Consider the following 18034-nt stretch of genomic DNA (forward strand, 5'->3'; position numbering starts at 1 on the left):
CCCTCCCCAAATTATCTGAATACAATATCCTTGGCAGAGTGAATACAGTTAGAAGTGTTCATTTAAGACCTCATCTACAAACTCTGACTCCAAGCACAGATGGCCCTTTGCTCCCTGATACGGGTGGACTCCATCACTGGGAATCCTTTTGCTTTTAATCTTCTTCTAACCTTTCTCTTGCCAAACTGCAGCTCAGCTGCAAAAAGCTTCCAAGTGAATTAGAACTAATCTACAGAATAGATTGGAAGCTGTCAAACTTAGAACCCTTTCCACTCAACAACCAATTTCACTCAGCAGTCAAACGGCTGAAATTGTGCATGGTCAATGAAAGGTACGAGAGGATGGGTCTCACCCACAGCAAATGGTCTCTGTCTATGACCCCCACAATGCAATCTGAAACCATTGTTGTCATGTAGAAAAAATGACAACCAATTATACACACAAACTCCCACAAAGTAATGCATGATAGTGATCAGATAACTTGCAGATAAATACAAAACTTCAAAGAGTACAGAAGTCATAGAACTCTATGGCACAAAAACAAGCCCTTCAGCCTATTTAATCTGTAATGACCTGCTCTTCTCTCCAGTCTCATCTATCTGCACCTGGACTGTAGACCTCCATACCCTTCTCATCCATGTACCCAACCACGCTTCACTCAAATGTTACAATGGAACCTGCATCTGCTGGCAGCTCTTTCCACGTTCACACCAGATTTCCCTCAAACATTTCACCTTTCACTCTTATACCTATAACCTCTAGTTCTAGTCTCTCTCAACCTCAGTTGAAAAAGCTTGCTTGCATTTACCCTGTCAATACCCCTTGTAAATCTGTACACCTCTACCAAAGGTGGTGATGAATCAGCATGTAGGACGGGGATTGAAAATCTGGCTGAGTCGTGTCATAACAACAACCTCTCACTCAACGTTAGCAAGGCCAAGGAACTGATTATAGACTTCAGGAGAGGGAAACCAGAGGTCCATGAGTCAATCCTCATTGGAGAATCAGTGGTAGAAAGGATGAACAACTTTATTTATTTATTTATTTTTATTAAAAAAAAAAAAATTTTTATTAGTTTTTCAAAACATTTTACAAAATTAAAAACCCCAAATCCCAATGAGGAGCATTAATACAGTGCAAGATTAAGCATACAATAACAATATGCTACAAAGGAAGAGAATTTAATAAAAAAGCACCTAAATTAAAGACAAGTGAGCTTAGTGGGGATGAACAACTTTAAATTCCTCACTGTTACTATTTCAGAGGACCTGTCCTGGGCCCAGCACGTTGGTGCAGTTATGAAGAAAGCATGGCAGTGCCTCTACTTCCTTTGGAGTGTGCAGAGATTTGGCTCGACATCTAAAACTTTGACAAACTTCTACAGATGTGTGGTGGAGAGTATATTGACTGGGTGCATCACGGCCTGGTATGGAAACACCAATGCCTTTCAACCGAAAATCCTACAAACAGTAGTGGATTCGGCACGGTACATCACGGCTAAAGCCTGCCCAACCACGGAGCACATTTACACTGGGGTGGCACATGAGCGTAAAGGTTAGCACAATGCTTTAGAATGCAGGCAGCCCAGGTTCAATTCCCACCGCTGCTTGTCCGTTCACCCCGTGACCATGAGGGTATTTTCCGGGTGCTCTGGTTTCTTCCCACAGTCCAAAGGTAGGTCAACTGGCTATTGTAAATTGTTCCATGATTAGGCTCAGATTAAATCAGGGGGTTACTGGGTGACAAGGCTCAAAGGGCCGAAAAGGCCATTTGCGCTGAATCTCAATAAATAAATAAATAAAACACTGTCGTAGGAAAGCAGCATCCATCATCAGGGATCCCCAACACCCAGGTCATGCTCTCTTCTCACAGCTGCCATCAAGCCAAGAGCCTCAGAACTCGCACCACCAGGTTCAAGAACCATTACTACCCCTCAACCATCAGGCTCTTGGAAAGGGGATAACTACACTCAACTTCACTTGCACCATCATTGAAATGTTCCTATAACCAATGATCTCACTTTGAAGGATTCTTTATCTCATGTCCTTGTTGCACTTAGAATTAATGGTGCCTATAGGCAATTCCTTCGCTTGCATCTTCGGGAACACCTCTATTTCCATCTTTACTATCTCTATTGCAGAACATCGGTTCAAATGATAAAAAATGAAAATTGCACAGTAAGATTACATGATCTTAATGTACTGCCTGGCAAAGCCTGTATTGATTTACTTACTTAGCACACTCTGTTCTCAATATTGCCCAGCCGTTGATATTACTAAGAACAGTTGATCCAGCAAATTAACATCTTTTTGATAGAGCTCGGTGCTGTAAAGCATTTTTCAAAAAAAGCACCTGACAAATTACTATTTAATTGGTGGTCTGCTTTCATACCAGTGGAGCTGCAGAGCCTTTGAAGATAATAAACTGACCATTTTTAATGTCAGAGCATCTTAAACTGTACTCATTGTGACAAATTGCACTTTAGGTAAGTTTTTATTTGCACTCCAAGCTCAGTTTTCTGGAAACCGCATAACTTTTTACACTAAATAGGAACTGCAAATCTACTTCAAGCATCTTACCAGTGCGTATATTTCAGTGGTGTCAACAATAAATACAATGTGAGCATCATCAGAAACTTCTCAGAAGATGGGTAGATTTCTACTGGTCCTCATCTTCCTCCCTGTAATTCTCCAGATTCAACAGAATATCCTTCACAATTTCCTTCAGTGAAACTCTGCAACATCCTTCTTCACCATTGATGCTGCTCTCCTCCAATTCCTGAATGTCCATGCTCACACCATCTTCTCACTACCTTAACAGTGATAAAATTCCTCTTGTCCTTACCTTCCACTCCATGAGCCTCCACATACAACAGCTCATTCTCCACTACTTCAGCCATCTCCAAAGGGATTCTGCCTCCCTCCCGCCGCCCATTTCACACTTTCTGCAGGAATCACTTCCGGCACTTAACCCTGAAAGCGGCCAAAGTGCTACACCTACACATTACCTTCCTCCCTCACCTCCATTCAGGGCCCGGAACAGTCCTTCCAGGTGAGGCAATACTTCACCTGTGAATCTGCTAGGGTCATCTATTACATCCTCTACATTGGTGAGACCCATTGTAAATTTGGGGACTGCTTTGTCAAGCACCTCTGCTCCATCCACCAAAAACAGAACTTCCCAGTGGTGAAACATTTTAATTCCCATTCCCATTCCAACATGCCGGTCCATGGTGTCCTCTGTGCCAAAATGAGGTCACCCTCATGGTGGAGGCGCAACACCTTGTGATCCATTTGGGTAACCTCCAACCTGATGGCATGTATATCGATTTCAACTTTTCCCTCCCCCTCCCCTCTTCTATTCCCCACCCTATCCCTTACCTCTTTTCTTCTGGCTTTCACTTCCTCCTGGATCCCATCTTCTCTTTCTCCTGCGCTTCCCCCACCTCTCCTATCAGATTCCTTCCTCTCCAGCCCTTTACCTTTCCTACCCACCTGGCTTCACATATCACATTCTATCTATCCTCCTCCCTCTCTCCCCGACTTTTTATTCTGTTGTCTTCCCTCTATCCTTTCCTGCCCTGAGGAAGGGCTTCAGCCTGAAATGTTGACTGTTTATTTATTGCCATAAATGCTGCCTGACCTACTGAATTCCTCCAACATCTTGTGTGTGTTGTGCTTTCTTCAAATGCCTGGTCTGCTCTTCCAACCACACTAACGATTCCACGTCATGGTAGTTTGTCACTCAATGGCAGCTGATGCAACGCCTGTCCTTTTACCACTCCGTCAGGGATTCAATCAGTCCTTCAGAGTGAAGCAGCAATTCATTTGCACTTTGGTCAACACGGGGTACTTCATTTAGTATTTTTGTCACCAAAGGCAGATTGAGTCACCACTTTGTGCAGTATCCATGTTCTGTCCGCGGGAGCAATCAGAGCTTCTTGTCCTCCCTGCACCGTGCTAATGGATCCCCAAGAGAGTTTGCCCAAAGTTTCTCATCTTCATCAGAGCACGCTGCACTTTTCCACACTCAATACCATGTTCTGATTTCCTTCCACTTGTGTACAGGAAATGATATTAAACAATCTTGAATCTTGATGTACTCTGCCTATATTAGAAAACTGGCCATTTCTGCTTTAAGTCATCAATTTGTGAAATTTGCTCTGATTTTTCTCCTCTCCAAGAGCACAAACTGATCTATTATTTGCAACACATTACATTCTGTCACTCTCTAGATGGCCCACGGACATCTCATTTTGAAAGAAAACTTCCTGAAGAAGGGTCTTGATTCATTTCCATAGATGCTGCCTGACCTATTGAGTTCCCCCATCACTTTGTGTGTTTCACTCTGGATTTCTAGCATCTGCAGACTTCTTTGTGCTTATGATTTGCTGCTGTAAACCTGTCACATATACTTCTTCTGGCCCAACCATCTCTTCCCAGGCTTGTCTTCTTTCAACTTAAAACTTTTTGTCTCTTTCTTTCCCACTTCTGAGCAATCTTTGACCTGAAATATTAGCTCTGTTTCTCCTTTCACAGATACTGCCTGACTATTAAGAATTTCCAGAATTTTCTGATTTTGAATCAAATTACAGGTAGTCTATTCTAAAAACACAAAATGCTGGCAGAACTCAGCAGGCCAGACGGCATCTATGGGAGGAGGTAGTGACGACTGAGGTAGTGATGGTAGGAGATAGTCTATTCTGTTGGTTCTTGTGTTTGACACAATTCCTAATCTGTTACCTTAATCTTCCTGGAACTTTCAAAATAAACGTAACCATCAAATGATTTTAAATGACTGAATTTATTTATAAGCTTATTGAACAATTAACCATATACTATATCTTCAGAGTCTTAAATTCATGTGAGATTGGATAGAAAAGATTTGATGAACTGAAGAAATCCAGTGGATAGAAATCTAGAGTGGAGAGGGACTGAAAATACTAAAACCTCCCATTGTGGCATTAAACCCAAATTAAACAAAATAAACTGATGACCAAGATTCTGAATACAACTGAACGCAAATAGCAGAGAGAAATGTAACAGTAATAATGAGAAAAAATATCTACATATGCATAAGCATTATTTACTGTTTCTTGGACAGCTATTTTAAATCAGATCTATTGATTGTTAATCTAGTTATAATTAGTCCCATAAATATATTTCCATTCTATTAATTAAATGAACAAATAGACTCAAAGAAATAAGTTAAGTATTCAACATTTAATCATGGAATTAAAGTCAATCTATCTAAGTCAGAGTCTGTGTCAGTTCTGATGAATTATTTTTTGCTGTCTGTACTAACAAGCCATCTGTTTTTGATTAAACCTTTGTTTGTTATCCTTCCAAAGAAAATGCATTTTTCAGCTTTAAGCCCACTGAGATCTTTTCAAACTTGGAAACATTGCAAACGAAGAAGGACTGAAAAGGAAGTTCCACTAGCAGCCAAGGACGAATGTGAACTTTCTACAATGGAATCTTCAGTTAATGACATTCTAATCAATCACACTGTGTAACTAAATCCTTCGTTGAAAAGTCATTACCTATGAAAGAAAAGTACAGTGGATTCTGGTTAATTGGGACCCATCAGGATCAGTACATTTTGGCCCAATTAAGTGACTGCCCCAATTAGCCAAAGTTCCATGCAAATAGTTGAAAGGTATAAAAAAGACAAACTGTCATTTAACTAACAATTTATACATTTAGATAAATTGCAGAATGTTGCCAATACCTCTACAGTACTCTCAAACTGTGTCTTAGTTCCTAAAAGTTATCAATGGAGGAATTCATCTGCTGTGTTCTTTTGATTAACTGTAAATTAACAATATCAGCACACACCCCTAGTGCAGATAATGGATTCCCTTTATACAATACTATAGGCAACTGCATCCACCGAATCTTCATGTTCATTATAACATTCAAGATGATTGCTGATACCGCATTGAAGTATTTAAATTGTTTCACTCCTCGCCGTTGCCGGCATCTCCAAGCTTGAAACCATGGTGAGCAAAATGGTTCCAAAATGCCTTACTGCTTATTTCTCGCCAACTATCAGTGACAAAAATCACTGCCTTTTGAATACAAACACATGCAATTGACACTATTTAAAGACTATTTGCTCTTAACATGGTGTGGTGTCAAATGGTCAAGCAAGTGCATGTAACTGACACTAGTTAGAAATTGTTCTGCAACAGTCTTCTGTCCTATTCAAGTAGCAGAGTCTCAAATAATCAGTTATTTTCTGAATTTAGTTTTTGTTCTTTAATGGTTATCCCTCATAAGCAGCTGCTCTGATTAACCAATATTTCAATTAACCTGAACCCACTTTATTTTGTTTCCTTTATTTTCTTTGATAATGAGGCTCTAATTTGTAATTAGTGGCAAATTCTAGCAACGACTTAAGTCATATAAAAATTATCTGGCAAGCAAAGAGTAAACTACTGAAAATCTTCAATTGCTTGCCATTGGCAAATGACTCTGCAAGTACGGTACTTGGTGCTGTTGGACAACAGCATTTGATTGAAGACACCGATTTATCTTGATGAAGCATGCAATCTCCATCTCAGGTTCCTCTGAAATGCATGAAAAGTGCTGGAAAGATTCAGCATTTTGTGGAAAGGGGAAAGGTTTCAATCACCTATCTTCAGAACTGCAAAAATGAGAAAACAAATGTTTTTTAAGTTGCAGAGAGGACAGATTGGATTAGAGACAAGAAAATGGGCTGGAGATTAAAGCTGTCCACTTTCCACCCCTCCCCTGCAAAATTCCAATAACTTGCTTTCTGACCATTCGAAAATCTTAGTGGTTTGGCATCCAGTGATAACCCTGTATTCTAACTTTGGATGCCAGTTTTGTATATTCCTTATTTATTAACTTAATACTGCATGTTGGAATGAGAGTCTTTGTAGGCTGATGCAGCATTTCAGTAATAAGCTTTTTTAAAATTTGCTCTACAAACATATGTTATAATTTTCACTTAAAGGTTGAGTCCCTCTTATCCAAAATGCTTGGGCCAGAAGTGTTTTGGATTTTTTCAAATTTTGGAATATATAATCAGAAAGCTTGGGATTGCCGTCATTCCGACTCTGAATTGATGTGCTGCCAGTCAGCAGTCTTTGTCTTACACTTGTTCATCACAGATATGTACTAAAGAGTAAAAATCACTACCTACTATTAACATAATGAGATAATAGGTGCAGGGTAACAAAGGCAGCACAGCAGCATCAGCAGAATACTTGAATCAGCTGTTGAACAAGAGGAAACAGCGGCAAGCTTTCAGTCTCCACCTACAAAGGTTGCAGTATTTGTACTTAACCTTTTTCAGGTTTATGGAAGGTACAAAAACAATCAGCTTTGCAGATTTTCCTATCAGCAGACACTTTAAAAACTTAATACCATGGCTTTTCTTAACTTTCCAGAAACTGCCTGCTGAATATTCATAATTACTTTCAATTTTCAGTTTGTCCTAATAGATCATTGTTTGTTTCATGATCAGTATAACGTTGAACGAATATTTCACTCTGATGTTGCGAATACATGATTGAGATCTTCATTTCTCACGTTATGCAGTGCTGTACTATTTTTCATTACCTTCTGCTCATTACAAATGTGAGGTCTCATCTCACAACTGTTTGTTGTACAGAGACCTTTGCATCGCCTGGTAACCCACCCAATGTCTTGTGGAATTTTCCAATTGTGGCATCACGTCAGTGCTCACAACAAAATCAGATTTCAGAAGCTTATTTCATATAAGTGGTACTCTACCTGTACTATGAATGCATGATGAACACAGACCTGAGGCTCATAACATTCAATGCAATGTCAAAAATAGCAGTTTCCTGGTATAGTGTTAGATCTGTCAGGTGTTTGCAGGAAATCAACTTCAATTCCTGACATTAACACCAGGATTTATTTTCCTACAGCTCAAAATTAACAGATGTAATACAAGTTGCAATAAGTGCAAGGTAAAATTTAAACTTCAACATACATACTAGTCTGGAAATCTGACCATGCCAGAACAGATGCATTAAAATTGTAATGCATCTGACCCTCTCAGGTTGTCCCAAAGTTGAACACACCTGAAATCTGTGCATTCACCCTGAGCTTTTAAACTACTCCAAACTGCACTGGTTTCAATATTACAATCTGTGGGAGGAAAAGAATTGTCCACGGTTTGGGTCAAAACCCTGAGTGGGGAGATGGGATGTCCAATAAAAAGTGGAGAAGGGGAGTGATGAAGGATTCTAAGGTGATCATTTCTTTCCTATTGCAGACGCTACTTGACCTGCTGAGTTCTTCCAGCAGATTGTTAATTCCTCTAGATTCCAGCATCTCAGAATCAGAATCAGGTTTGCTAATACCAGCATGTGTTGTGAAAGTTGTTTACAGCTGCAGCACTTCAATGCAATGCATAATAATATAGAAAGAATAAAAAATAATTCAATTCCAGTAAGTATATTTATGTATATTAAACTTAGATTAAAAATAGTGCAAAGCAGAAATAATATAATAAAATTGAGGTAGAGTTCATGGGTTCAATGTCCATTTAGGAATCAGACAGCAGAGGGGAAGTAGCTGTTTCTGAATCACTGAGTGTGTGTCTTCAGGCTTCTGTACTTCCTTCTTGACAGTAACAATGAGAAGAGGGCATGCCCTGGGTGAAGGAGTCCTTAATAATGGATGCTGCTTTTCTGAGGCAAGGCTCCTTGCAGATGTCTTGGATACTACAGAGACTAGTATCCAAAATGAACCTGACTAATTTTACAACTTTCTGGACTATCTTTTCTCCTATGCAGTAGAACCACCATCCCCGCCCTCAAGACCTGGCAGTGATGCAGCCTGTCAGAATGCTCTCCACAGTACATCTGTGGAAGTTTCAGAGTGTTTTAAGTGACAAATCAAATCTCTTCAAATTCTTAATGGAATATTCCTGTTGTCTTGCCTTCTTTACAGCCACATTGAATTGTTGGGACCAAGTTAGATCCTCAGAGATACTGACAGCCAGGAACTTGAAATTGCTCACTCTCTCCAGTTTTGATCCCTGGAAATTTGGGATTTCCAGATAATAATCTGGAAATTATTATCCAGATAATAATTTGGATAATATTATCTGGATTGTAATTCCAAATAATTTAAGGAGTCCTGTTTAAGGCAGGGTCCATCAATAATTAGTTAATAACAATTTTATCTTGTTATTCATTAAGTTTCCAAAGCCAAATTAAATTGAAAACTGAAAAAAAAACTGCAGATGCTGGCAATCTATCTCAAAAATCTCTATCCATATCTCTATTTCTTCTGGCCTTATTCGAGAGGGAAAATGGATCATCTCTGAGAAATGGCGGAGCAGACTCAATGGGCTGAATAACCTAATTCTGCTTTCAATAGATACATTTAATGTCAGAGAGATTTATACAATATATGCCCTGTCTCTTAAGGTGTCTCATGGTCTCATGCAATCTAAAATAAAAACAGAAAATGCTGGAACTACTCAGCATGTCAAGCTGCATCTGGAGAAGAGAAACAAATTTAACGCTTCATGTCCGTTTTGTGATTTGCAACTCTTACATTCTATTATCTATGTAAATTGTTTATCTTCTAACTGCTTGCATTCACTCATTGACAAGATAGCTTTGTTTACATTTATTCCCCATGACCACCCCCATTTTACCTTATCAGAGACATCCCCCACCGCACCCTGCAGCTGAACAAGCTTTCTCTCCCTCTCCTTGCTAGTTCTGTCAGGTGTCCTTGACCCGTAACACTCACTCTGTTTCATTTTCCACAGGTGTGGACTGAAGCACTGAGTATTTCTCACAGTGAACATGTTGATTTGGTTGGCTGCATGCATGACTTGTGCTGAATTGTGCTCAGATGGTAACCGTCCTGCCCTGCACTTCCAAGGTCCATGGATTCAGCACTTAGCCTTTTTGCTGATTGCCTTGCTCTTGGGAGATAGGAACGTGTGTGAAACAGCCAAAGTGTCACTCACTGAGGAGACAGGCCTTACTGCCACGAAGCCCATGGTGACCATAATGCACACATCGATATTAACACTACACTAATCCCACTTTATTCCTATCATATCCCCATGAACTCCTTCCAGATTCTTCCATTTGCCTACACACTGTAGACAATTTATAGTAACCAATTAATACATCGACCCCACAACTTTGGAACATTGGAGGATACTAGAGAATGTAAAGGAAAACCATATCGTCACAGGCAGATTGTGCAAACTCCACACAGGCTGCACTGAAGTCAGGACTCAGCCTCGATGACTGGGGTTGAGGCTGCAGCTCTGTGCTGCCACCTGCTGCTCAGATCCATTCTTACACCTTTGCCCCACTCAGCAAATCAGCCATGTTTTCAAGCAGACTCATACTTGAGTTTATTTTCATTTTTCTTTCTCCTTCTAGTTGAGGTGGTAGCTTGTGTGGACTGTGACCAAAGTACAAAAGATATTGGAAAGCTAATCTCCCCAAAACTGATAACTTCATAATTTTGTCCCAATGATACAATCATTCAGATACTCAGAACTGATCAGGGATAATTTTATTTATTGATTGGTTGATAGATATAGAGCGAGGAATAGATCTTTCCAGACCTTCAATCCGTGCCTCTCAGCAAACCGCCCCCCCCCCACCCCCTGATTTAACCCTGCCCTGATCACAGAACAATTCGCAAAAACTAATTAACCTACCAACTGGTACATCTTTGGAAGGAAACCGGAGCACCCAAAGATATGGGGAGAATGTACAAACTCCTTGCAGTCAGACGGGGCGGGAATTGAACCTGGGTCCCTGGTGTTGTAAAGCGTTGTAACCACTATGGATTTCTCTTATCGCTTGGGCCCGATTTCCTTTGTGTGCTTGCATAGTATATAAAGTGCACTTAAACAGTCTGATATCCCAGCTGCATCAATCTGCTGTTCCAAGACACGTTACAAAGCCAGGACTAATTTAAGACCAGTTTATTTATCTATTTAGTGATACCGTGCAGAGTTGGCCCTTTCGGCCCTTCAAGCTATGCCACCCCAGTATATGCGACAAACCTGATTAAACCCAACCTGGGGCTTCCCAACTTGGGTCCACGCTTAATGGTAAGGCTCCTTAGCATAAAAAAGTTTGGAAACCCCTGCCCTAAACTAATCACATGACAATTTACAATGATTAACCTATATAGTATGTCTTTGGCCTGTGTGAGGAAACGGGAGGACCTGGAGAAACACCATGCATTCCACAGAGAGGACGTACAGAAAATCCTTACAGAACAGCGCCAGAATTGAACTCCAAACTCTGGGATGCCTCGAGCTGTAATAGCATTGCACTAACCGCTATGCTACCATGTTATTAAAATAATACCAGTTGATTACAAACATTCCGGAAAAAAACAGTAAAGCTAATCATCACGTAAAGAACCAAACATAATTGTAAAAATCGTTTCCACTGATAACAAGGAACAAAGTGACTGATCACGCATAACTCTTACCAAAATATTAGTACAACTGCCAAGTCTATAACTCTCATCCCAATTTAAGTGGCTGGGTTGTTGCTGTAAATAGTTGTTGCTACACAGTGCTGCTGGGATTGTGAGCTTCTGAGGCTGAGTGTAACTGGAACCATAAATTCTCAAATTCAGGTATATACAGTTAATTGGGATAAAGGCTAGGATTTTGCAATATGAAGTGACAATGCTTACTAATGGCCTAGCTACCACTGTGGAAGAACTCTCTCTTTTCCAATATGTTGCTGTTAAGCAACAACTCGTGCAGTCCTTCAGCATCTTGATATCAAGCACACTGAGCAGTCAATTGCATTGAAGATTTCTAACTAGCTGCAAGCCAGTTTTTTTTAAGAGCACTAATGTTTAATTGACTTTCCCAATATGTTAATGAGTACAGAGTAAAAATCAAACTATGACATGAAACAAATTGTAGAGTTTAAAATACAATAAATAATCTCTTTAGAAAGCAAAATAAGAATATATCCACACCGATCTGCCTAACTGATCTTGTCCCATTTGGCTCCTAGCCCTTTCAACCTATCCTACACTGTACATGTACCTGTCCCAATGTCTTTCAAATGCTGTAATTGTATCCACGTTTACCACTCGCTCTGGCAGCTTCTTCCATACACACAAGAAGCTCTTTGTCCTCTCTTTAAACCTACACATTCTCGCTTTGGACATCCCTACCTTGAGGAAAAGACTACGGCTATTCACTATGTCCATGGCCCTCATAATTTAATAAACTTCTACAAGGTCACTACTCAGCCTCCTACAGTCCAGGGAACAAAGCCCTAGGCTATCCAAACTCTCCTTATAATACATCCCTCCAGTCCTGGTAACATCCTTGTAAATTTTAAAATGCAAACATGAGGAAATCTGCAGATGCTGGAAATTCAAGCAGCACACACAACATGCTGGTGGAACGCAGCAGGCCAGGCAGCATCTATAGGGAGAAGTACAGTCGACATTTCAGGCCGAGACCCTTCATCAGGACTAACTGAAAGAAGAGACAGTAAGAGAATTGAAAGTGGGAGGGGAGGGGGAGATCCGAAATGATAGGAGAAGACAGGAGGGGGTGGGGTGAAGCTAAGAGCTGGAAAGTTGATTGAAGGGGAGCACCAGAGGGAGATGGAGAGTAGGCAAGGAGTGATTGTGAGAGGGACATGCCCTCCTCTATTGTCAAGATGAAGCCACACTCAGGTTGGAGGAACAACATTCTATATTCTGTCTAGGTAGCCTCCAACCTGATGGCATGAACATTGACTTCTCTAACTTCCGTAAATGCCCCTCCTCCCCTTCTAATCCCATTCTTCCTTCCTTTCTTTCTTTCTTTATTATTTCCTCCTTTACTTTCTCTCTTTTTTCTCTCTCTGTCCCTCTCACTCCTTGCCTGCTCTCCATCTCCCTCTGGTGCTCCCCTCCCCCTTTCTTTCTCCCTAGGCCTCCCGTCTCATGATCCTCTCCCTCCTCCAGCTCTGTATCCCTTTCGCCAATCAACTTACCAGCTCTTAGCTTCATCCCACCCCCTCCATTTTGGAGATCCCATTTTGGATCTCCCCCTCCCTCTCCCACATTCAAATCTCTTACTATCTCTTCTTTCAGTTAATCCTGATGAAGGGTCTCGGCCCGAAATGTCGACTGCTTCTTCCTGTAGATGCTGCCTGGCCTGCTGCGTTCCACCAGCATTTTGTGTGTGTGTTGCTTGAACATCCTTGTAAGTTTTTCCCATATCCTTTCCAGTTTAAAAAGATTAGTTCAAGTCAAGTCAAGCCAAGTTCAAATTTATTGTCATTTGACCGTGTACATGTATACGGGCAGACATAACAATGCTCCTCCAGATCAAGGTGCACAACACAATACATATTACTGACATACAACAACAACAACAACAACAACAACAACAACAATATAATCACACATAAATTAACAAATAATAAGGTGTGTTTATGACACGAGTTAAAAGGTAAACAGTATAATGCTTGATACATGATGGTGGCAGGAGTTCAGTAGTCTCACAGCCCGGGGGAAGAAAATGTTTCCATCCTACCTCCTGCCTGATGACCAGAAAGACGGTTGGATGGATGGGAGGGGTCACTGACAATACTAAGGACCATGTGTATGCAGTGCTCCTGATAAATACCTCAAATGGGTGGGTGAGATTGTCCATTATGTGCACTCCAAGAAACTTGATGCTGCTAACCCTCTCCGTGGAGAAGCTGGTTACGTGCAGTGAGGAGTGGTCATCTCTTTGGTCTCGTTAACACTGAGGCTCAAGTTGTTGTGCTGGCACCGCTCTACCTCCTCTCTGTATGCTGTCTCGTCGCCATTGTCAGTGTTGACTGCTGTGTCATCAGCAAACTTGATGACTCGTTTTGATCTGGATCTAGCATTGCAGTCCTGCATCAGCAGCGTGAACAGCAGCGGGCTGAGTACGCTGCCCCACCAAGGGTGTCAGCGATGAAGCCAGAGGCATTGCCAGCAATATTCCCTGACCGTCGTCTTTCTGTCAAGAATCCTACACCCAGTTACGGAGAGAGCCAATGAGGAGAGTTTACCCACCAGTTATATCGGCTTCGTTTGTCACATGTACCAAAGAGCAGCAAATTTCTTGGTGTTCACCTGGGCGGAAAATCTCACCTGGTCCCTCAACACCAGCTCCATAGCAAAGAAAGCCCAGCAGCGTCTCTACTTTCTGCGAAGGCTGTGGAAAGTCCATCTCCCACCCCCCATTCTCATCACATTCTACAGGGGTTGTATTGAGAGCATCCTGAGCAGCTGCATCACTGCCTGGTTTGGAAATTGCACCATTTCGGATCGCAAGACCCTGCAATGGATAGTGAGGTCAGCTGAGAAGATCATCGGGGTCTCTCTTCCCGCCATCACGGACATTTACACTACACGCTGCATCCGCAAAGCAAACAGCATTATGAAGGACCCCATGCACCCTTCACACAAACTCTTCTCTCTCCTGTCGTCTGGGAAAAGGCACCGAAGCATTCGGGCTCTCACGACCAGACTATGTATCAAGCTATCAGACTCATCAATACTCAAAGCCTGGACAGTCACCTTACTGCCCTATTGTCCTGTTTATTATTTATTGTAATGCCTGCACTGTTTTGTGCACTTTATGCAGTCCTGGGTAGGTCTGTAGTCTAGTGTAGTTTTTTTCTGTGTTGTTTTTTACATAGTTCAGTCTAGTTTTTGTACTGTGTCATGTAATACCATGGTCCTGAAAAATGTTGTCTCATTTTTACTATGTACTGTACATAGCAGTTATGGTCGAAATGACAATAAAAGTGACTTGACTTGACTTGTACACTGAAACACACAGTAAAATCATCATTTAGTATCAAATCAAATCAGTGAGGATTATGCAAACCAGCCCCCAAGTTTTGCCATGCTACCAGCATCAACATAGCATGGGCTAAAATGACTAACCCTTTGGAATGTGGGAGGAAACAAGAGCACCCACAGGAAAATTGAATTGAATTGGATTGTCTTTATTTCTTACATCCTTCACATACATGAGGAGTAAAAATCTTTACATTATGTCTCCACCTAAATGTGCAATGTGTAATCATTGTAATTTATAATAAATAGAACATTCAATGTATCATAGAAATACACTCAAATCAGCGTGAGTTAATCAGTCTGACGGCCTGGTGGAAGAACCTGTCCCGGAACCTGTTGGTTCTGGCTTTTATGCTGGGGTACTGTTTCCCAGATGGTAGCAGCTGGAACACTTTGTGGTTGGGGTGACAGGTCCCCAATGATCCTTCAGGCCCTTTTTACAAACCTGTCTTTGTAAATTACCTGAATCATGGGAAGTTCACAACTACAGACGCACAAGTCATGGGGAGAATGTACAAACTCCTTACAGACAGCGGTGAGAATCAAACCCTGACTGAGGAACTGTAAACAGACTGCACTTTGTGCTATGCTCCAGTACCATCCCTTCCTACAGCAGGCATGCCATCACCTTCGTCACCACCCTGTCTACCTGTGTCTCCGCTTTCGAGGAGCTGCAGTATGTACCTGTTTCTCTGGGTCTCTCTGTTCTATAGTACTCCACAAGGCTCAGCCACTTACTGTGTAGGTACCGCCCTAGGTAATCTTATCAACGTGCAACCTCACATTTACCTTCATTGTCAGTTTGAAAGGTCATCTGTAATCTTATATGCTTGGTTACATACAAGAATATAAACTGGTAAATCCAGTTATATATGAAGAAAACTTTAGAACCCATGCAGCATTCGAATTCTCCAGAGACTTCTGTGGTATATTCCTTTACCTTGTAACTTCAGCTTACAAAGATCTGTCTTTGATTCATAACATTTATATACTGACTCATATTCTTGCAGACAATTTGATTTTTCAGGCCACTTCTCCACAACTTGGGCATTCATAGGACTCTCACTATTTTGTGTACATTGTTTCTGTGCTGTCTGCACTCCAATCTGACCGTACGCTCAGACTCTCCTATTTTTACATTGCCTCTCTTCACTGACTCACCTTTGGAGTTTTCACCTTCAATCCTCATGTGTAATTCCTTTCTGGAGATCTTCCTCTTGGCTCCCACCTTTGTCAAAACACCACAGAGTCAATCCTGACATGCTTGGTTACACTGAATCAGCTGGAATCAGATAAGTTACCCTCTACACGAGAGAAGTGAGTATACTTGAGTAAGATAGGTCAGCTGCTTGAGTGGTGTCGCAACAACAACCTTGCTCTCAACGTCAGCAAAACCAAAAAGCTAATTGTGGACTCGAGGAAGGGGAAGTGAGGTGAACATGCAGGACTCATCACTGACGAGCCTGTGGTGAACAGAATGAGCTTCTTGGGTGTCAACATCATGCAACCACAAAGAAGGTCCTCCAACATCTCTACTTTCTTCAGAGTTTAAGGAGATTCAGCAGTTCATTGAAGACTCTTTCTAACTTCTACAGGTGTACAGCGGAAAGCAGTTTGACTGGTTTTATCATGCCCACATATGGAAAGTTCAACGCATCAGAACGCAAGAGATTATACAGAGTAGTGGATGCAGCCAGTTCCATCAAGTATGCAGCTCTCCCGGTCATCAAGGACATCTACAAGAAACGATAGTAGAGGAAAGTGACATTCACCATCGTCCGTGCCATGTCTTCTTTTAAATTCTGCCATTAGGCAAGAGGTACAGGACCCTCAGGGTTCAACAACAGCTTCTTCCCCACTGCCATCAGGTTCTTGAACTGACACAAAAAGCCCTAACACTATCTCGCACTACACTGCTTTTTCTCTCTCTCAACTTGCTGTGATGTTTATTTTGTTATTTTTGCTCGTTATATACAAGTTATGATAATTATTTTAATGTATGTTCATCATGATTGTAATGTACTTTTATACTGTGGCAAAAAGCTACTGTTGATGGCATTGGTACACTGTTTACGGAGTGTGAACAATAAACATGAACGGGAAGTGATGTACTATTTGTCTTCTCTCTTGACGATGGTGTGACATTGTTGAGCATACTCTCAATCTGTCCAGCATCAACTGCAACCAGTCAGCCACCACATGGAATTTGTAATTGAGAATTTGAAGACAACATTTTGATGGTGATTGCACATACTGGAAGACAAATACCTTACTAAGGTTCTCTGATTCTATCTGTTGTCTTCCTTCACTTTGCGCATGATTCTTTGTTATGATTTCTACTTTTCATATGGCTATCAGACCTCAGATACAATTCACCCTGCATGACTAAAGCAGCAACTCATGTAGATTGCTACCTTCATTCCAACAGTACCTTTCTGAGAAGTACCATTCTAATATCTCACACAAGATCTCCCAGAAGACTGACAGTTCTAAAGGAACTTTCCTCATAACACTGACATTTGTTTCCATGCTCTTTTCCCCTACAAATTCACCTTTGCACCATAAACTGACTGAAATCCTTCACATCCCATAGTAGCACGTCAGATATTACAGTTCTTGGTAGCTCCTAAATATAAGGACTTCCATGCCACTGAGTTGGGCCTTAATGGCTTGTCCCTCAACACTAGGCCCCCTGCGGAATATCACTAGTCACCAGCAGCCAACCCACTCTTTGACAGTCAGCCAATCTTCTATCCCTGCTAGCACCTTTACTGCAATACCATGGGCTCTTATCTTGTTAAGCAGTCTCATGTGTGGCACCTTGTCAAAGGCCTTCTGAAAATCCAAGTAAACAACATCTACTGACTCTACTTTGTCTATCCTGCCTTACTTCCTCAAAGAATTCCAACAGAACTGTCAGGCAAAATTTCCCCTCAAGGAAACAATGCTGACTTTGACTTATTTTATCATGTGCCTCCAAGTACCCTGAAACCTCATTCTTAATAATGGAATCCAGCAACTTCACAAACACTGAAATCTGGCAAACTGGACTATAATTTCCTTTCTTCTGTCTTCCTCCCTTCTTAAAGAGTTGAGTGACATTTGTACTTTTCTAGCTTTCCAGAACCATATCAGAATCTGATGATTCCTGAAAGATCATTACTATTGCCTTCACAATC

The 18034-nt window shown here is 41.2% G+C and overlaps 1 protein-coding gene across 10 annotated transcripts in view; it reads right to left on the minus strand.

Annotated features, from left to right (window-relative positions):
• The window catches only part of pde4d (phosphodiesterase 4D, cAMP-specific), a 1157264-nt gene that overhangs the window by 160021 nt on the left and 979209 nt on the right, over positions 1-18034 (minus strand). The window contains exon 1 of one of the 10 annotated variants that reach the window (XM_073064485.1): positions 16017-16140. The exons of the other annotated variants lie outside the window; for them this stretch is intronic. The gene's annotated coding sequence lies outside the window, so the exon portion shown is untranslated. Of the gene's footprint in view, positions 1-16016; positions 16141-18034 lie in introns of those variants that run through there. 10 annotated transcript variants of the gene reach the window in all.

This window comes from Hemitrygon akajei, chromosome 13 (assembly GCF_048418815.1).
Source record: "Hemitrygon akajei chromosome 13, sHemAka1.3, whole genome shotgun sequence".
NCBI classification, from domain to species: domain Eukaryota; kingdom Metazoa; phylum Chordata; class Chondrichthyes; order Myliobatiformes; family Dasyatidae; genus Hemitrygon; species Hemitrygon akajei.